The sequence below is a fragment of the Vombatus ursinus genome, unplaced genomic scaffold (assembly GCF_900497805.2).
Source record: "Vombatus ursinus unplaced genomic scaffold, bare-nosed wombat genome assembly UNPS02014804.1, whole genome shotgun sequence".
Lineage (NCBI taxonomy): Eukaryota > Metazoa > Chordata > Mammalia > Diprotodontia > Vombatidae > Vombatus > Vombatus ursinus.
Genome location: NW_020954582.1, coordinates 4,262,531 through 4,278,019, shown reverse-complemented (window position 1 = coordinate 4,278,019; position 15,489 = coordinate 4,262,531). Strand labels below are relative to the sequence as shown.

Below are 15,489 nucleotides of genomic sequence, written 5' to 3'. Positions count from 1 at the left end.
AGCTATAAATCCCACCTTCTGTAAAAAGGCTTTCTTACTCTCCCTTAATGCTGGCATTTTCCCTCTGAGACCACTCCCAATTTATCCTGAATCCATCTTGTTCTTACATCATCATTTACCTATTGTCTTCCCCATTTAACCTGTCAATATACATTTACTAAGTGTGGACTGTGTGGAAGGCACTGTGCTAAGCCCTGGAGATACAAAAAGAAGCCAAAGTCAGTATCTGCCCTCAAGGAGTTTACAATCTAATGAGAGAGACAACATCCAAACAAGTGTGTGCACAGAAAGTTATGTATAGGATAAATGGGACTTAATTAGCAAGGGAAGGCACCAAAATTAAGAGGCATTGAGAGACGTTCCCTGCAGAAGGGGGGATTTTAGTTGTGATTTGAAGGGAGCCAGGAAGCTGAGGGGTGGACATGAGGAGAAAGAGCAGTCCAGGCATGAGGGGCAGCCAGAGAAAATTCTCAGAGTCTAGGGATGGAGGGTCTTGTTCATGGAACAGCCAGGAAGGCTAGCGTCACTGTATCAAAGATGGGGAGTAAGGCATAAGAAGACAGGAAAGGTAGGAAGAGGCTAGGTAATAAAGGCTTCGAATGCCAAACAGAGCATTTTGTATTTGATCCTGGAGGCAATAGAGGGCCACTAGGGTTTAGTGAGTAGGAAAGTAATATGGTCAGATCTGAGCTTTAGGAAAGTCACTTTGGTTACTCAACAGAGGATGGATTGAAGTGGAAAGATATGTGGGCCAGGCAGACCCACCAACACAACTGCGATAGTTCAGATCTGAGTCGATGAGGGCCTGCCCTAGAGTGGTGGCTAGGGTGACAATTTACATCGGATTGTAATCTCCTTCAAGGCAGGAACTGGGTTTTGCCTTTCCATTGTATTGCTAGCACTTAACTCAGTGCCAGAAATACAGGAAGTGCTGAAAAATGTGCTGACTTGACTTGGGCACTTCTTCCAACACTGCAGACTTCATCCCGTCTATACCAGTCCACCTGGATCGCCTCTCATCAGCAGCCTTCTGAATCTATAAAAGCTGGCAGAATAACACTGAGAAGCGCCATTGCCAGGGCTGAGCTGACGACAATCCAAGGCACTAGGACTTGAGGAAAAAAATAAAAAACGGAAGTGGAAACGCAAGGGGGCAAGTAGATTTTCACCTCACATGACAGGGCAGGATCGCACTGCACGCAGGCAGTGGTTTCTGAGGTCACTCTCCGTATACAGTCCCATCCTCGTGCTCTTTCTGCACGGTGGTCAAAGACCAATCTTAATTTAAAGCATTTGTTGAATCCCTGAAATTGAAGTAAGTTGAATGTCTGTGCATCATCCTGGCAATGCTTTATTTTCAGCTCCAAATTTTGATGTGGAAATCACTGGGAGTTCTGGGCCAGAGATACCATGGAGATTTAGCCAATTATGCCACAAGCTAAAGACAAATGAAACCCTGGAACAATGATCTAGTTTTGCACACAGGGGAGAGAGACAATTGATCAGAGCGCTGATGTCATTTGCAACTTGCAAAGATTTATTTACTTTTTATCAGTAAGGTTGTGAAAATCATTTAAAGCCGTATGACAAATGCCCTGTTATGAGACTCTTAAAATAAACAACTGCATAAATGCTTTTAGATACAATAGGAAGTCAGACAAGGGTATCCAGAAAGATCTGCCACATGAAAGATGGGGCCCAAGGGCAGAACTCGGAGGGGGGGTGCAGGCAGCTGAAAGAGCCATCGGAAGAGAGGTGAAGCGGGCTCTGGAGTTAGAGGGTTCCACATCATCGCCGGGCAGTGAGGAAATGGTGAATGAGCCCTTGTCGGATCCAGCAATGGAGATTCTTTGTCCTATGATGGCAGGGGTTCCCAGCCTTGCCATTTAAGTAGAGTGAAAAGACTAACAACAAGAAGTTGCGATGTCTGTTCATGTACTGTGACCTTTTCACACTTGTTTTAGTATAATTGACTTAATTTGAGGTACTTCTTTTAATGATTCTCCTTGGCAGGTTAATGCATCCCAAACCCTGGCAAAAATCTGTCTCTCAGTCTCTCTCCTCTGTCTCACTATATTTCTCTGTCTCTACCTTTGTCTATCCTTTTCTCTCTCTCCATTTGTCTCTGTCTTTTTCTAGATCTCTGCTTTTCTGTCTCTGTCCCCGTCTCTCTCTCTGTCTCTCCTTCTCCATTTTAGAAACTTGTAAAAACTCTATATGGAATAAATAAGAAATTATACTGGTTACTTCACCCAACAACACTTATTGATTCTCCAGAGAATTTTCTGTCACAAGCTACTTGAAAAGAAAAAAAAAAGGAAATAGATATTTTGTTTTTGTTCTACCATCCAAAACTTACAGTCTAGGGTGATTGGATGAGGCACAATTGCTAACAGTATGAATATTGGAGAGCATAGATCTAATTCAACTTCATCATTTTACAGATGAGGAACCCAGATGCATGGGTTAAATGACTGGCCCAAGGACACCAAGGTAGTGGGTTTAGAATCCCACTCAGTTTTAGAACCCCAAGATCTTTAGTTACCATCTTCTTGAATACATATACAAAAAAGAGATCCTTACCCCTCTCCCTACCCCTCCATAATAAACAAACAAATGAATGAATGAATGAATGAGTAAATGAAGGAAGAAAGGAAGAAAGAAAGAAAGGAAGAAAGAAAGGAAGAAAGAAAGGAAGAAAGAAAGGAAGAAAGAAAGAGAAAGAAAGAAAGAAAGAAAGAAAGAAAGAAAGAGAGAGAGAGAGAGAGAGAGAGAGAGAAAGAAAGAAAGAAAGAAAGAAAGAAAGAAAGAAAGAAAGAAAGAAAGAAAGAAAGAAAGAAAGAAAGAAAGAAAGAAAGAAAGAAAGAAAGAAAGAATCCAGCCTTTGCTTGGAGATTTCCAATGATAGGGAGCTCGCTATTTCCTAAGGTGGAACATTACTGTATTGAGTATTTCTAATTTTTTTCCAAGTGACAAAAGGTATTTTTATTTTGACATTTGAATAAGTGTTGACTCCTCAGGATATGACCTTTGGCATCTTTTCCAACCTATTCATCAGCTTGTTGCACTTCACCTTTGTCAGAAACATAGATGCCATCCAAAAATGTTCTGATGTCCTCATTTTTTACTGTGGTGGCCTGTTGGATCAGGGCAGCTCAGTTTGATACAGGTTCAATATCATTTACTTCAAGAATTAACTCATCTTTTGGGGCTTGAGAAACAGCACAAGCAACCCCTAGTCTCATGTGCACCCTTCAGATATATTTTTTACCCAAGAAATTTCTGATTTCAACAAGGGAACCATTCTCTTGAATACCAACATTGATGGGGAAGTGAGTATACACAGACCTCATCTTGTAATGAAAACCCTGGGTAACACCTTTGATCACGTTTTATTTATGACTACAGATGGCGCATACGGGTGCAAGTTCTTTTCAATTTCCCCACCACTTGTCCACCCAGAGCCTTTTTTTCTTCTTTCCAAGGAGACTGAGCTCAACATTGACATGGTTGAAACCTGTATGGAGGATTCCTCCGGGCCCCTTCACAGCAACTGTCTGACCCTTAAGAGAGATGTCAGCATTTTCTGGGATGTCGACAGTCTGGTTGCTTAGAATGGTCTGCATTCCAGTAGTGAGTCAAGCATTTCTAATTGTTAAGATTTTCCCCAATATCAAGCCTATAGAAATTGGATTCTTTGCGATGTCTACCCATTGCTTCTGGTTTTAACCAGGAACAAAATAATACAAACACAATCCCACACGGTCATGCTTTAAATCCTTTTGTTTTTTTGTAACTCTCAGGTTTCTCTGAGTCTTTTCTTCTCAAGGCTTCTTTCTCTTAATTCCTGGCATGTATTTAAGGTTCTTCATCATTCTGGTATCCCTATTCTAGACATTCTTCCTCTTACCAACATTCTTCTTAAACTATTCCACCCAGCCCTGAATACAATATTCCGTATGTAGTCTGACCTGGGCAGAATACAATGGTATCACCTCATCTATTCCTGGAAATCACAACAGGAGTGGAAGGTAAGTTTGCTGCTCTGTTATTTGAAGAATTATCCTCTCTTCTGTTTTGACAATTGCTATAGTATTTATCTCTTTCCAATCTTTCTGTACCTTTCTAGTGTGTATTTTTTTTTCAAATACAGGGTCATCAATGACATGTCAGTTTTTTCCGTAAGTAGTTGACACGCTCTGCACGCATGAAGCAAAGAGGGCACGATGGCTGAGGGGCATCCTCAGATGAACTTTCTGGCTAAGAGATGATTGGTACCTTAGCCAGCCTCGCTCATCAGTGCCACCTGGTGATCAGAGTAGACAAGAGGTACAAAGGACCAGAATTATGGTGGCGTGAGTGTGTGGGAGTCTAAAATACTATGATTCTGGGGTTCACCCTGAGAAGATTTCAAAGAGGAGTTCATTTCAGTGCTGAAGAATGGCCACGGTTAGAGAGTGCTCATACAAAAGGTTTAAATTCTAAATGTTTTCAATGTGAGCCCTGTATACTTCCTTGATCATCTTTAACCTAAGAATTAAACTTCATAAGCATGTCCAGAATCAAACTTCCCAGGCACGCTTCGGTATCATAAATGAAAATAATAGTGATTGTTTTGCAACATTCCCAGATTGTGATTGTCACAGAAATGCTTCCCTCTGCAATCTTTGGGTTAGATTTGCAGGGTATGCTTGTGCATTCAACATCTGAGCGATCCCACCTCCATCCCCGTTTGATTCCAGATGGAGGAGAGTCAGGGATGGAGAGATTAATGAAGCAACTCGACAAACTGCTCAAAAGTTCAAAAAAATAAAAACCAGAAAAAAAAACATGCTAAAATGGCCTTTCCTGGTGACAGTTCTATACAAGCTTAGTGCTTCTGAGAAACTGAAACGGAACTTGAGATAAAGCAAGTCAGCATTGTTCTAAAATGGGGGTGGGTGGGTAGGGAGGGCTAGGCAAGGCCCATTCTGGAACTCCACAAGGAATCTGATTCCCTCCAGATTCATCCTTGAGACCAAGTGACATTAACCCTTTCAATCCACAGGGGGCCATTATATGTACTGGGGAGAGGAGAGTCCGTTAGCAAGAATGGTTTCCACGTTTGGTGCTGGGTTCAGATACCATGCAATAAGAATCTGAACTGGAGGTAGTTTTACTATTTTAACGAGATTGGAGAATCAAGGCATTGCCTGTAATTGAGTGGAGGAAGAGGAAATGAAAGCTGGGTGATCTCTGTTGGATGTTGCCAGCCTTCAGCACATTTTTAGAGAAAGCAGGAGTGAGGAAATGGAAGGGGGAGATTTTAAAGACAGTAGCAGATTTTAGCCAGTGGGGGGTAAAAGACTAAAGTCGTTCAAAGGGAGCTTCTACACAGCCGAATCTGATAGTTTCCCAATGCACAGTGTGTCCTGTTAGTGATGCATTTACTTTATTTTAAATGAGTCTACCTTTGAAAATGCCATGACTAGAAAATGATGTTAGGTGCATTATAAGTTCAAGTTATAATACCTTGAAATAAATCCAAGAAGTTAAAAATTCTCTCGTGTCTGTGTGTGTGTATACCCATAAATGTAATATACACATGGATTATTTTACATACCCCCTCTGCCCCCAATTCTGCCCCAATCTGAGACCGCCCTCTGTTGGCTGCCTTTTTCTAAGACCCTTGGGCACCATCTTTTCTATCCCCTCGTGACAGGCTGCTCTGCACCACTCACTTCGACTGTAACTTATGTCCCTTTTAAGGACTGTAACTCCTTGAGAATAAGAATTGCTTTTTTTCCCTTTAATCTCCACATCTGGAATGCAGAAAAGATATTTAATAAAAAAAAGTATTTATTGAATTAATTGAATTTTTTCATGATTCTAGAAATGTATTAATGAAAAAAATATGTGGCCCAAATGTAGTACCCCCTAGAGCACACTCACCTTTGGTCAATCTCAGGGACTTTCCCCTCTGGAAAAGAGAGCGTTCACAGAGATACTTTCTGCCTGTCTCCTAGGGACTAGGTAGAAAACCCAGCATGCTGAGATACTCTCTGCCTGATTCCACCAATGTATGACTCATTACTTGGTTGAGCTCCCCTTACCCCACACCCTCTTTGCTTAATGAGCTGGAAAAGTGGATTATTGAGGGTGATTCTTGTGGGTGGATTTCTTGGAGGTTAAAATTGAGAATATGAGACGCGACTCCATTTGGGGTTGGAGGAAAGAAGGGACCTTCCCTAGCCCAACATAATAACGGGGTAGAGATTCTCCAGGGGAGTGTGGACTTTGATTATGTAGCTTTGTACCAGAGGCCCCTTGCTGTCTCGTCTCCCTGTGTTTTTTCTCCTCTAGCATCAAAAAGTCCTGGAAGGTCAGCGAGTAAGCAGGACAAGCAGCAGAGGCTAGCAGAGGTGTTGTGGGCACAGCCACAGTGGGAACAGACTGGCATGAAGGAGAGAGCCACTACCAGAAAGAATGCGAAGCCATGGGAAAGCAAAGCCCTCTCCTGGTGTTTGTGCTGAGTGGCCTCAGCAGAGGCCAAACGGAAAATGGCTAATTAGCAGCCAGGCAAAGAAACCGTGCCCCAACAAAGCTCAGACTCTTCTCAGAGTGATGATAAGCTTCTGGATTCGGCTCCCTTTATTCTATGATTATTATTGTTCAGCATGCTTTTCTCCTGTGCCAGAATAAACCATTTTAATACCAGGTCTATGTTACATACGAGTACTTTCTTTTCTATATTTTCAGGGGTGGGAAGACTTAGACTAGAGTTAAAGATATATTTGTCTTTGGAGATCCAAGGTGTGCATGGAAAGGAGCATTGGGGAGCTTATTAGGAATGCCTTAGGAAGACAGGCACCCTCAGATCATTGAAGATTATTCATCCTTCCTTTTCAAAGACTGATGACATTAGGAATGAGTGATGTCTCGACTTCCTCATGAATTGGGCAGATTGTCAACCTCACTCCCTCTTTCAGAATCATCAAAGTCCAATGGCAAGACAAAAGTCAGGACAACTGGGGATGACCCAGGATGCAGTGGACAACCTTGGTCTCTTGGATGTCTTACCATGCTCTATGTGCTTCACAGCCCTTGCTTCAGCTGCCTTCATGGCTGTTGGAACAAATTATTCTCATCTACCCATTCTACTGGGAGAAGTCTTAACGTGCCCTAACTCAAAGACACCCCCCCAACTCAAAGCTATGCTTGTTAACAGCTTCTTGGAGCCACAGGTAACAGCTGGTGGACACCGAAGGTGGGTAAGCCCTGAAGCCCTGAAGCAAGCTCAGCAAACCCTCTCCTATGCACCCCAACCTAAGGCAAACCACAAGGGAAGGCAAATGATCAGCACTGGCATAGTTCATCAGCCCCAGTCAGGCCTAGCAGGTATGCCTAGCTAAGCAGGCGAGACCAAAGAATAACCACTAACATTTATATTGGGGTTTCAGGTGTCTAAAATATTTTGTATTTCTTCCCTCCTTTGATTCTGACTCATGTCCCGTGATGGCAGTATTGTTATCATGATTTTCTGTCTAAAGAAACATTGAGGGACGTTAAGTGTCTTGCTAAGGACCCCAGAGTGAGAAAGTGGTTGAAGCAGACATGGTTCGATCTGTCCCTCTTTCCCAATGTGCTCAAGGCCAAGGAAGCCCAGTCATGTGATTACTTGGGAAGACCCAGAATTTTTAGACTGAAGACTTAGGTTCAAATCCTGCCTCTGCTACTTATTACCCACAGGAAATGCAGTGTCATCTCATTGCTTGGAGTAAGGCTAAATGACCTCTTTTGAACTCTCAACATATGTGATGATCAGAGCATTAGAAATGGAAAGGATGGCCAAGGTTAGCTATTCCCATCTCCCCATTTATAAGGAAGAAATTTAGGCCTAAAGAAATTGAGTGATTTTCTCAAAGTCAGTTCCAAAGAACTGAGCTGGAATTTGAGGCCAGGTCAACTGACCCCAAAACTAGCATTCTTTTTATTTTGGAAACGCACTTGGTGGGGTGGGGAGGGGAGAGAGAGGGAGAGAGAGAGAGAGGTGAGGAGGGAGAGAATGGTGTCAGCCTGGAGTCAGGAAGATGTTCAGAAATGGCCTCAGATATTTACTAGATGTGTGACCCTGTGCAAGTCACTTAACCTCTGATTGCCTCATTCCACTGGACAAAGAAATGGGAAACCACTCCAATATCTTTGCAAGGACAACCTCATGAAGAGTATGGTCCACAAAATCACAAAGAGTCAAACACAACTGGACAATTGTAAAGGTAAGGGCTCAATAAAAATTTGTTTTTATTCATTCATACATCCATTCTCTTCATGCACTGCCTGTGAGAATGGATAGCAATTGAACAGTGCAAGTTAATAGGGGAGAACAGTTAGTGTGTATAGTTTGGCTAGATTCTAAAGTGAATGAAAGGGAGGAGGGCAAAACAAGCCTGGAAAGATAGATTGGGACAGATGGCCGAGGACCTTAAGCCCAAGACCGAGATGAAATTTATTCTTCAGGCCACAAGGAGCGAGTGATGATTTTTGAGGAGGAGAGTGATATTCAGGCTTGTTCACTGGAATGATCAATCCGCTAGCTGAATGAAGAACATATCAGAGAAAGAAATCAGAGAAAGAGCGGCCAGTTAGAAATCTATTATAATAGTCGACACAAGAAGTGACGGGTGTCTGAAGTAATGTGTTAGGAGTGAGAGTACAAAGGAGAAGAATTTTCTGAGAGCGATTTTGGAGGCAGAATCAACAGATGTGACAGCTGATTGGATGGGGGAGGGATAATGGAGAAGGAAGAATCAAAGATGGTAATAATATAATATAAAGATTTCCATTTGGCTCAAAAAGAATGAAGAGCAAAAGGAAAAAAGTAAGTCAGTTTTTGTAGCCCATTTTCAAGGTCATCTGCTCCAGAGGTCTCCAGGAATTCTATCTGGAAGCTCCAGGGGAGACACAGAAGAAAAATATTTTTACATCCTTACCCTTCTTATGAAGGAAGAGGTCAGATTTTCAGTCACTAGCATAAGGACCCTCCTGGGATTTTGAACATAGAGATATTATTAAAATATTAACTTCAATTTTAACATGCTGACAGGTAAAATTTTTCTGCAATTATTGTCAATAGAATACCACAGTCTCCAAAGAATGAAAGTTGAGGTGTGCCCAAGGACGATGGAGGCATATAGTGAGTGTGGGCAGGCTGCGACACTTTGCAAATGAGGAATTCTTCCCAAGAAATAGAGTAGAGAATATCAGCAGAAAAATGCATGGTCAGTCCAAGACATGATCTAGTCATGTAGTGAGTAATAGCTAATCAAAGCCCCGAGAGCCTGTATACAAAATGGGACCAGAGAAGGCAATGGAGGGCTCCAGGGGGGAGAACTACTGAGATAGATTTGGGGAGAGCCCAGGGACACTGGTGACAAGCGTGACATCGTTCAGTAGGTAACTGGTGACTTTTGTGCTTCTGTGGTGATCTGTCTCGTTGGAGGCAGTCTGCCTAGGTGAGTTCAGACATCCTCTAGAGTAATGGAATCTTTTCAATGGTGCTTTAAGGGATGTACAATAATTAGCTGCCTCAGGAGTCAGGGGGCACCCCCAACACTGAGGCTCTTTGGGCTGAGGTAGGATGACCACTTGTCAGTAATGTTACACGTGAGTTTTTAGTTCAGGCACAGGCTAAACTGAATGGTCTCCGAGGCCAGAGATAACTTGATTGCACAAATAGGTGAGGAAGGGGTTATTTTGATCTGCAAGTCTTAAAATCATTTGATTAAACATGGTACTATGAGATGGAAATTTTCAGGAAGGTGCACATAAAAACATCCCATCTTCTATTAACCTTAGGCTAATATTTGGTATTCTTCATATCCCCACAGGCCCTTTAAGGCGAACTGGATCAAGTAATCATCTTTAAAGGGGGTTCCAAAGGAGGATGCTACAGAGTGAGGAGCTAACTAAAACAATCATTGCTGTGTTCTCAGTCTCAGAACTTTAAGAAGTTGATCTGGCGTCTTTGTCAGAACTTAACAGCAAAGCAAGGATAGCGTCAATTGTAGTAGATTGTACCAGAAAACACTGAATGGTGAATTGACGGCTTTAATCTATATAGTTAACCGTACCTTTGTTATCTTGGTATAGTCTTTGATGATGAAGCCAGAGAAAATGGGCTGCCTGAAATCCTTTATCTCAGTAGGGGTACTGATAGAATCTCTTTTCACTGAAGAGGTCACTGTGCCTGTCACCTCAAACGCTGACATAACTACGCATTAGTGGAATCCGAGAAATCCACAGTTCCCGGGTAGCCCAGCTTCAAGAAAATAATCCAGGCCCCTCTATTGTCCAGATTTTTACTATTAGAGGCACACTAAATAGAAAGCAACTCCTACGGTGCAGTCCCCTTTATAATTACCAAAGAGCTTACAAACTTCCTTTGGTGGAAGTGAATCTAAAAGGTTTAGAAGGTGAAAATGCATCATGATGATGATGGTGATAGTTCATATTCATACGACAGTGACCTATAAAGGGCCTGCCCTCCGACCCCCACACGTTGGAGAGCCTTTCACTACATTCAGGAGCTTGCATTGCAGCAAATGTTCTTGTACTGGAGCACGCACAAATCAATTTTTATTTTCGCCCCTTAAGTGCAGCCAGGACCCCACTTCTGGATCACACTTCATCTTACACAGTCTTTGCAACATTAGGGTCTAGCCAGCACAAACATCTAGCCTCCTCCTTCCCCTTATCACTCTTACTTCATAGAACTTGGGGTTGGGCATCAGAAAGATCTGGGTTGGAATCCTGCCACAAACACTACTCCTGTGACCTTGGGCAAGTCACTTGACCTCTGTAGGCCTCAGCTGCAAAGTCTGTAAAATAAGAGGATGGGATTCAGTGCATGTGGGAGGCCCCGTGTTCAATCCCTGGCATTTCCACTAGGACTTCTGGGTACTCTAAGATATAAAATGATGAGCATATAAAATGGATAAGACTAGGGGGTCTCCAAGGTCACATGGACCACAACAGAGTCATACAGCAACATAAGCTTTACATTCAGTAGGCTTATAATAAATGCTGCTTCAATTTGTTGCAAGGGACTCTGTTCCCCACCCCCCACCCCAGGTTCTAGTGTGAAATGAAGGGACAGACTCTGAAGGCAGTAGCCAGTAGCCAAGGAGTGTTCAGAACCACACCTTTTGATATCCCTTCTGTTCAAAAGTGGAGTTCGAATTAGTCAGTAAATGCACGTGTCCTGAGCTTCTGCTCATTTTGTGTCTTGGTCACTGGCAAAGCTACCACACTAAGGAAGTTTGTACATAATCAGTGATGATTTGTCATCATGAGAAGATGGTTATTGAAAGCATTTAGTATTCCACTGGACTGATTTCTTATAATGATGAAGTGTGATTGCTTACGTCCATTTTGTATCCAATCAGGAGATGTATAATCTTTATGTTAATAATGTGATGGGGGTGGGGTGTTAAATGAGGCATTGCCTGGAATGGTGACCCGGAGCAGTAACTTTACCAATCAATCCAAGAATATTCCCATTCACTAGAGGTGTCCATGGGTAGCTTGGGTGACCATTGGATAGGATACTTAAAAAAAAAAAATTGATATACACTGCCATCCCCACAAATTATTGTCTTACGCTTCTCTTCTCTTTATCAGTCAGACTCCAACAAAAAAGATGTCCGTATACTTTTGGATTTCTCCATCACGCCTTCATGCCAAACAGAACAAAACAGAACAAAAAACTCCAGACCTCATTAGTGGGAAATCTCATTGTGCTGCAAGATTGAATCATCCTCGGTATTCACATCTTACCAGTACCTTCCTTCCTTCTGACTGGAACCCACAACTGGAAGACAAAGTCATGGGCTCCAAAACCACCATTTAAAGAAAGGGCCCAACACAATCTTCTCCCCATTCTCACCAACTGTATTACTTTGGACATTTTGGGACTTTTCCATCATTCCCCCAATGGTATACCTTCTCCCCCACACTCTTTTCAGCTTTCTTTTGGTTGTATTAGATTGAAAGCTCCTTGAGAGCAGAGACTTTCTCTGTAAATGTATTTCTGTCCCCAGTGCTTAACATGGTGCCGGGCACAATAGTAGGCCCTTAATAAATGTTTATCGGCTGACCAACTACACACTTGCCTCCACTTTCTCTTTGTTCACTCACTCTTCAGTCCTTTGATTCTGTATCAAAATCCCATCACTAAACTGAAACTTCTTTCTCCAAAATCACCAATGATCTCTTGACAAATCTGGTGCCATTTTCTCATGGGAGTATGTGCTACTGTTGACTACCATCTCCTTCTGGATGCTCTCTCCTCTGGGTTTTCATGACACTGATCTTTCCTGGTTCTCCTCCTCGCTATCTGATTGCTGTTTCTTGTCACAGTCCCACATCATGAGCTGCCTATTAGACATTTTGAATTGGTTTTCCATTAGAGAACTCAAGCTCTAGATGCCCAAAATGGAACTTACTAACAGACTGTCAGCTTCTTGAGGACTAGGGCTGTCTTTTGCCTCTTTTTTATCCTCAGTGCTTGGCACAGTGCCTGGCACACAGCAGAAGCTCAATGAATGTTTATGGATTAATTGACTACACACCTAATGCCAGTCCTGTGAACTTCACAATCTCTCTTTAGGTGACCAGAATCTTTCTAGTTACATAAATCACAACTTCACTAGCTTCACCAATTCCTCACTCTCCCTCCCCCAAGATTTTCAATCAGTTGTTATTTTTTTCCTTCAGTGACATTTCTCATCCTATCCCCTTCTTGCTGAACTTACAAGTGACCTTCCTTACACAATATCCCATCTCTCTTTGGATCTTTACAAAGACTGTAATGCACTTCATCCTCAATTCCATTTTTTAGAATCCCTGGTATCTTTGGATCCCCACTCTTCTGGGGATGAAACCTTTATATGAAAACTTTCTTGATTCTCCCAATTACTAATGCTTTCCTACATCCTATTACACTGTCTGTATTTGGTACCTATACCAATAACAATGTATTCACATGTTGTCTCCCTAGTTAGGATGTAAGCCCCTTAAGGACAGTGATTTCCACTTTAGCTTTTACATTCCCAACATCTAGCACAGTGCCTGGTCCATATCATGTTTAATAAATACTTTTTCACTGATTGATCAATGTTTTAAAGGGAACTATTCATGCCTTGGGTATGGCCACTATTAGCTTGAATGGATCTAAACTATGATTCCATGCATTGATCGCTGTCTGTTCTCAGACCAACATGACATCGCTCTGTTAAAGTCAAGTTCCAGTGTGTCTCACTGTGGCCTCCCAGGCCAATACGAACTCGGAATACTCTACCACAAGTCAGAGACTAATAATCCATGTGAACATTTGGAGTGGAGTTTCTAAATTTGTGCATCTCACGTTTCTTTTGAGCTCCTTCAATTCTGCTTTGCTCATAAAGCACAGCCCCTTCTTTGATGCAGTCATGCCATGCTGGGCAGTCCTTTGTCAGCATCTCCTATTTCTCATAATCCATTCCAAAGTTGTTAAGAAAGACCTTGAGAATGTCCTTGGGTTGCTTCTTCTGACCGTCACGAGAGTGCCTTCTTTATGTGAACTCTCCATAAAATAGTATTTTAGGCAAACATAGTTTGACCATCATGGCCAGCCCATTGGAGTTGCACTCTGCAGTAAAGTTTAACGCTTGGCAGTTTAGCTCAAGAAAGAATTTCAGTGTCCAGTACCTCATCCTGCCAGGTGATCTTCCTAAGACAATTCAAATGAAAGTGATTCAGTTTCCTGGCACGGCACTAGTATATTGTCCATGTTTCTCAGGCATACAAGAATGAAGTCATCACACTGGTTCTGTAGACCTTCAGTTTGGTAGGCAGTCTAATACCTATTTTTCCCCATGCTTTCCTTCAGAGCCTCCCAAACACAGAGCTAGTTCTGGAAATGCATGCATCAACCTCATTATTAATGTGTACATCCCTGGAAAATATACTGGAAAGGTAAGTGAACTTATCCACAGTATTCAAAACTCCTCCATTTGCTATATAACCAATGGTTCCATATATGAACGGTGCGGTGCTGGCTGGTGGAGCACCTGTGTTTTCTTAGTGCTGTTAGGTCAACATGTAGTACCAAATTAACAACAACTGAAACAAGCCTGATTAGCATCCATTAGGAGGACTTATCTAAGCCATATAAATTATATGAATTTGACCTTTTATTGACACTGCCCAAATTCAAGACTTGGGCTTCCCCAAATCTTCTTTTCAGACAGTTCTGCCTATCCCAAAATTCTTCCAGTTACTTTGGTAATTGGCCTTTATCCAATTTGATTAAAAGTCTTATTCATTACTATGTTAAAAAAAACACTATTCTAGGTGCTAAATGAATGGATGAAATTAATTGATGAATGAAAAAGCATTTATTGTTTCCTATGTGGTAATATAAAAGAGAAAGAAAAACAGTCCCTGCCCTCTAGAAAATTACATTTTAATAAGGAGAGGCATGTACGTAGGGCAATGGTGACCAAGGAGGGGCAGTTTGGCTCATAAAGGTGAAGGATACAAAGATTTTTTTAGTGAAATTTATTACCTATATTAAATAACAAACTTCTTTTAATGTTTCAGCCAACATGATTGACTTGCTTTAAGGTATATGTGAAATTCTATCTCCAGCCTTCATACCTCTGTTCAGTAAGCATGCTCTACTTATCTGCTGCACCAACCTCGAAGCCCAAGCTTTCCTCAGCACATATCTTATGTTCCATCTCCTACTGGAAGTCTATCATGATTTCATCTATTGTACTCGCTCTCCCCCCCCAAAAAAACATATTTTAATATATTTATCTGTGTATGTATATGTTTTTCCCTTTCAGAATGCACACTCCTTGAGAGTCAGGTCTGTTTCACTGTTCTCTTTGAATCTATAGCCCCTAGAAAAGTGTCTAGCACACAATTAGGTGATCAAGAACCACTTGTCGATTTAAATTCCATTCATGAATTACCTTCTGTGGCAGCCACAAGAAAGGCAGAGCAAGAAAAAATCAATTATATGAAATTAAAATCCTCCCCACCTCAAGGAGCCTAAATTCTTCTGGGTGGGAACAACATGTGTGCATGTAATTAAATGCAAAATACACACAACAGAAATGCAAAGTTATTTGGAAAGAAAAGGTCAGACCCATTGCAGAGATCGGGGGATACCCCGTGTAGGAAGTCCTTTGAAAGGAGCTGGGATTTCCAAGAGAAGTATGTGAATTGGGAGAGCATAGCAGGCATGGAGGATGACCTAGGCAAAGGCCCTGAGGGAAGAGATGGAGCAGCATATATGAAGAAGAGAAAGTAGACCACTGCGGCTGAATTTCAGAGAAAATGAGAGAGAGTCAGGCAGACAAACTCTGGAAAGGCATCAGACTGTGAAGGGCTGCAAATATCCAATTATTGAAGAGGATGATATGACATGGAAACCAACGAGAGAATTAGGAAGGAGAAGGTGAT

General features: G+C 41.9%; 1 pseudogene; it reads right to left on the bottom strand.

Annotated features, from left to right (window-relative positions):
- Nucleotides 1-3,047: 3,047 nt before the first annotated feature.
- On the bottom strand, nucleotides 3,048-3,626 carry LOC114051617 (annotated as a pseudogene).
- Between the last annotated feature and the right edge of the window lie 11,863 nt (nucleotides 3,627-15,489).